Below are 6,082 nucleotides of genomic sequence, written 5' to 3' on the forward strand. Positions count from 1 at the left end.
TCATTGGGCATTCCCTAAACAAGTGTCCATGTTCGTGGCATTTCCGACATCGAAATGGGATTTTTTCATAGTCTATAGCTTGAAAGAAAACTTCATCTCTGAATTCTAACCACAGACCTTCATGAAGAGCACCTGAAACATCCATCTCGACACAGATTCTAGCACAGGAGGTATACCTTTTTTGCAGGGTTGCCTCCGAAGCTTTGATGAAGGTTCCCAGCTTGTTGCCTATCTGTTCCAGTGCTACAAGTCTCCAATAGTCAATTAGGAGAGAGAATAGGCGAATCTAGATAGGTACATGCTTGAATGTCTCCTATTCTGGTGCAAAGTTGGGTTTCCACAGTCTCATATACAATCCTGCTGAGGCAAAAAAATATGTTCCTCCATCAAAGATGCGATCCTTGTCGTCTAGATTTGTGAAAACAATCGTGAAGAAACCCTTAGCTCCGAGGTGAAGCCTGACGTCCCCTTTTGACTTTCATTGTTGTTTGATCCACAAGCATAGGGCTCCTTTCATATGCCAGAAGCCCATGAACTAACAGGTCACCGCATGTACTGACATATGATCTTTGTAAGCCTGCAGTTCTGGGTCGGATATTACCATTCGTTGGTTTTTGTAGTTTTGGGCTTGCAGTGCCCCCAGTCCTCCTGCTTTCTGGTTCTCGCAGCCGATCCTTCCTGGTCTGTTCCGTACTGGGGAAAAGCTTCAATGTTTCCTGGTTCCTTGTTCTTATCCTCTGCTTCTTGTGGTACCCGTTCAGGATAAGGTTCCCCTTGTCTCCCCCTTCTGGACTTTTGATGTCATTGGTACCTTTTTGGCTTTGGGTTACTTTGGGCTACTCGCCCATTTTTCCTTTTTTGCTTAGCCCCTCCTTCCCTGCCTTCTCAGAGCCTGAAATCTGCACCCCTTCCAATGGGGCCTTTCCCTTGTTCATCATTGCCTAGTTGTAAGATGGGGCCCCATCGGACCCCGTTCTTCTCATTTGTTGGGCCAACGCATGCCCTCGCCTGTGAAGTTCTGCTCCCCAGGCTTTGCCCTCCACCAGAGTTTCTAATAGTGATCATAGACCGATCATAGTTCGCTCCAAACCCTAGCTTTATCGTGCGAGTGAGATTATCCTTGATCGTGAATGAAAGAGTTACTATGCCAAGAGTAATTTATTTTTTAAATGTTAAATGTATAGTGATTTTATAATCTTAGCCTAAGATAACTTGATACATTGCAACACAAATTTAAAAATCAACCTTCAAATTGACACCGCAATCTAGATGAACATGATCCATTGTAATGAAAACTTAAAGTCCAACCATGAAATTGCCACATTGTGGGGAATAGTCTATTCATTATAATGAAAATTTTAAAATCAACTATCAAATGCACATAATGGGATCGGGCTGCTAATCGAGCATAAAAAAGGACCGTGTAGAAAAAAAAAAAAAATAAATAATAAATAAAAAATAAAAAACAAAATAAAAAATAAATAAAATACAAAATACAAAAGGAAACAAAAAATCCAACATTGAAAAAAATTAAAAAAACACAAAAAATTTAAAAAATAATAACAAGTAATAACACACACACACTCACTCACACACATATTAATATTAAAAACATGACCAAAAAAAATCAAATATAAAAACTATATATATATATATATATATATATATATATATATATATATATATATATATAATTGTAAAAAAAAAAAACAAAATTAGTTTGTAAAAATTAAAAATATAGACACAAAAAATAAAAAATAAATGAAAAAATAATAAAAAATGGGGACTATATTAAAAAAAAAATACATAATTAAAGAAAATAAAATAAATAAATAAATCATCAAAAAAATTATTTTCACGTTCAAAAAATACAAAAACTTCGTAATTAAAATAAAATAAAATAAAAAATCGAAAAAAATAATGTGAAAAAAAAATAAAAATAAAAATAGGAAAATAAAAAACAAATTTGAAAACTAAAAAAAAATTAAAAACGTAAATTATATATATATATATATATATATATATATATATATATATATATATATATATATATATATATATATATATTCAAAATAAAAATCAACAAAAATTAAATTAAAAAAATTAAAATTAAAAAATAAAAAATAAAAAAATTTAAAACAATTTTAATTAAAAAAAATAAAAAAAAATTGGCCTGGACGGCCTAGGTGGATTCTCGAAATCAACCTGCCAGCCCAGGGTTTCCTGGAATGGCCTTCGAAGCATAGTTCGTGGGGCCTCAGGCCTGGCTCGGGCGACGCTATACAACGCCACCCCGGCTACGCAAGAGGCCCGACGGTCCTTGCAGCCATGGATGACGGTGGCCTAGGTGGTTTCTCAAAATAGACCTATAAAACCCAGGGCCATTTGTTTTTTTCATTAAAATTGTTTTAAATTTATTTTTTATCTTTCTTTTCAATTTTTTAATTTTTTCAATTTGTATTTTTATTATTTTATTATTTTTTTACTTTTTTAATTTAATTATTTTGTTTTTTATTTTTTTTAACTTTTAACTTTTTTAAATTTTATTATAATTTTTTTAAAAAAATTAAAACTATTTTAATTTTTAAATTTTTTTTTCAATAATTTTTTTTTTTAATATTTTTTATTTTTTTATTCAAAATTTTTAGTTTTTTTTTGTGTTTTCTTTATTTTATTTTTTGTTTAAATTTTTTATTTTTACAAGTTAATTTTGTTTTTTTTTACATTTTTATAGTTTTTTTTTGTCATTTTTATATGTTTTTTATATTTGATTTTTTTTCATGTTTTTAATTTTAATTTTTTTTTATGTTTTATTACTTGTTATTTTATTATATTTATTGTTTTTTGTTTTTAATTTTGTTTAAACTTTTTTATTTTTACAAATTAATTTTGTTTTTTATTTTATTTTTATGGTTTTATTTATTTATTTAATTTATATATTTTTTTATATTTGATTTTTTGTCATGTTTTTATTTTATTTTTATGGTTTATTACCGACATCAAAATCAATAACATTTAAAAAAAAAGTATCCATACTTAATACATTAAAAAATTTAAAGTGTAAAAAATAAGCCCTCTAAACAAAAAGGGTTGATGTTGCATCAACACTTTTCAAAATCAGTATGAAAATCACTAACATTTAAAAAAAATATTCATACTTGATACATAAAAAAATAAAGTGTCAAAAATAAGCCCTCTAAAAAAAATGTGTTGATGTTGCATCAACACTTTTCAAAATCAGCATGAAAATCACTAACATTTAAAAAAAAATGTTACATAAAAAAATTTAAAGTGTCAAAAATATACTCCAAAAAAAGGTGGTGTATTCTAAATAACCACTTTTTAAAATTGGGCGTTTTTTTCGCTACCTTAAAAAAACGGGTAATAGGTAATTTTCTCGTTTGATAGGTAACTATGTTCTAGCTTATGGAATAGATTGACCATGTCATTTCCAAGGAGATAAAGTGTGGTTCACATGTGAACATTTAACATGAGGGGTATTCACATGGTGAGGAATAGTGAAATTATTCAAGGTTGAAGCTGTCAATCTTATGAGCAAGATTGACCAGCAAGAGAAGTGGAATTCATTTGTCATCATTATGGATGTTAACATTTTTTATTTAAACACAATTTTTTTTTTGTTATTTTTTGGGGTTAATTTTGGTTGAAATTTGGGAGGGATTTTTTGAATTTTAAGTTTCAACTTTCTAATTTATAGAAATGAAGTGTTATGGGACATTTTAGAGAGATGAATCCATTTATAAATTCAAAAATGTATTTTAAATGATTAGCATTCATGATTTGGCCAAAAATTGTATCTTTAGATTCTAGTGAAAAAAAAGCAGAAACTTCTAATATTTAGATTGACACTAAGCTACCCTATAATACTTCTTTTAAATGAATTGTTAATCTTGCATTCAATACATTTATATATAATCAAAATTTAACCCTAATCAAAGTTAACCTCTTCCTCTTCGATGCTCCCTTTCCCTACTTCTGAGTATGCTAGTTTACATAAAAGGTGTTTTAAGGGGAGGGTTGCCCTTACCCTTTAGTCGTATGTCCATATCTAATCAGAAAAAGGCACATATTCATATTTTTTTTGTTTTATTTGCTAAATCGAAATTTTTTTAGATTATTTGTCCTTCATCTATCCATGACATGGATTGAACCAACTCGACATGGGCCTTCGAGCTCTACCAGCAATTTGAGTGAATGGATTTTTCAATTATTGCAATCATGTGGATTTTATGGAGTGGTGAGTGTAGAAACGAACTCATCTACCTTCCTTCCCCAAGCCCATTGTTTGTTGTCTATGTTGAGGATTTCGTCGCACAATATATTATCAAAAATACATTGGGGAATTCATGAAACATGGTCTTAAAATTGTACTCTACTAGAGTCTATCGAGTAACGCAATAAAAAAAACCCATCAGGACCATGAAAATGCAAGGGGCAAAGGTATGGTCCTCGTGATCATGGCAAAGAATATAGGAAACAATTTTCGTTCCTTTGCATCACCCCCACCAGTGTTGGAAAGATCCATAGGTGTTGTGCCATAGGAGGACACCAGTGAAAAATGATGTCGCTAGGAGTTTCAGCGTCACACCTTACCATGGTTGCACATGGGAAAAAAATTATAATGAAGCCCTCGTAAATGAGGCTTCCTATAATGAGATCCTATAGCCCATCAAGAAGTCATGGATGTTACGACCCTAAACAAAATCAATGTCAAAAGAGTCTCAATGGTAGTTTCCAAGGTTTGGGTTGGTAAACGACTCTATTTGGGTTGGTCATGGTAGCAAAAGAAACACGTATTATTGGGTGCTTAGGAAGAATATCGTGGCATTATGAAAAATTCAGTGTTGAAACCATGAATAGGACATGAAGAACCCTAGCAGTCATTGACACACAGGATTTTTTGGCGTTACATATATACGACACTGAGAATGTGGCCCCTTTGAAGAGCTTGACTCGGTCTAACAAATCTGACACACTACTTTATTGGCCCTGCATTCGATCCCTTACCTCATCGGTTAATTCCATCTTCGAAAGCTTCCAAAATTGGCAAAGGATCGAGAACACAATCCTTGTTGTCGAGAAAGAGAGGCTTAAAGTTTGTGGGAGATCAGGTGATAATGAGTTAACTCTAGAATTGATGGTTTGCATATTTTGAATTTTGACAACCTTCTATTGTAAGTTATAAGATGCATACTTGGTGACACCTTCAAATATAGTAGTTACATTCATCGTTTCGACATAGGAGCCAAATATATTATGTGGGATTTGAGAGTGATCTCAATGACCACCTAATGCTTCCTTGAGTGGTGAAAGGATGTCCTCAACATCGATTTTCTGGTCAACACTGTCTCGGCCTCTTGCAACCTTCTTGTAATAGCCCTCGTGAAAATTACATGTAAAAATGTATAAATACCATGGACGATGGGACATGTATTTCAAGTTGAATGGTGGGAAAGACATCCTAGTGTGTGTTCATTTGATTGTTTATGGCTAAGTGAATTGGAAAAGGAAATGGCTAAGGCTTTGGAAAGGCAAAATGACATTTTTGGCACAATTATTTATGAAAATAATGGAAATTAGGAGAAAAAGGAGGTGAAAGGTCACAGGTTGCATGTGAGGAGGAAAATGAAGGAAAATAATGGAAAATGAAGAAAATAGAGGCCTCATCCATAAAAAGGATTATGAGGATCAGTTGGTAACCTTTTGTCAATTCAACTTTGGAGCTCTCTCATTATTCTCTCTCTCTCATACTCTTGGACACTTAAAGTTTTCTTGGAAAACTTTGGCAATCGATTAAGAAAGGAAAAGAAGGAAAGAGGAAGAAAAGATCAAGAAGGGAAGGGTAGGATCAAGTAGCTACAACAAGCTTCATTGCAGGTTTCGACTTGCATGTGTATTTTCCTTGCTACATTTGGTGTGCATGGGATTGCATGTGTTTCTTTTCTACCATGGCATGAGTTTTTCTAGATGTGACAGTATTTTCAGTCGAGCCTTGCCACTTCCTGGTAGCTTTGATGAGATGGGTTCTCTCATGCGGTTTATGTGGAATGGTCGGATTGAA

This window comes from Pinus tabuliformis, chromosome 1_1 (genome assembly GCF_031772625.1).
Source record: "Pinus tabuliformis cultivar Carrire ecotype Pingquan chromosome 1_1, CPIR1, whole genome shotgun sequence".
Lineage (NCBI taxonomy): Eukaryota > Viridiplantae > Streptophyta > Pinopsida > Pinales > Pinaceae > Pinus > Pinus tabuliformis.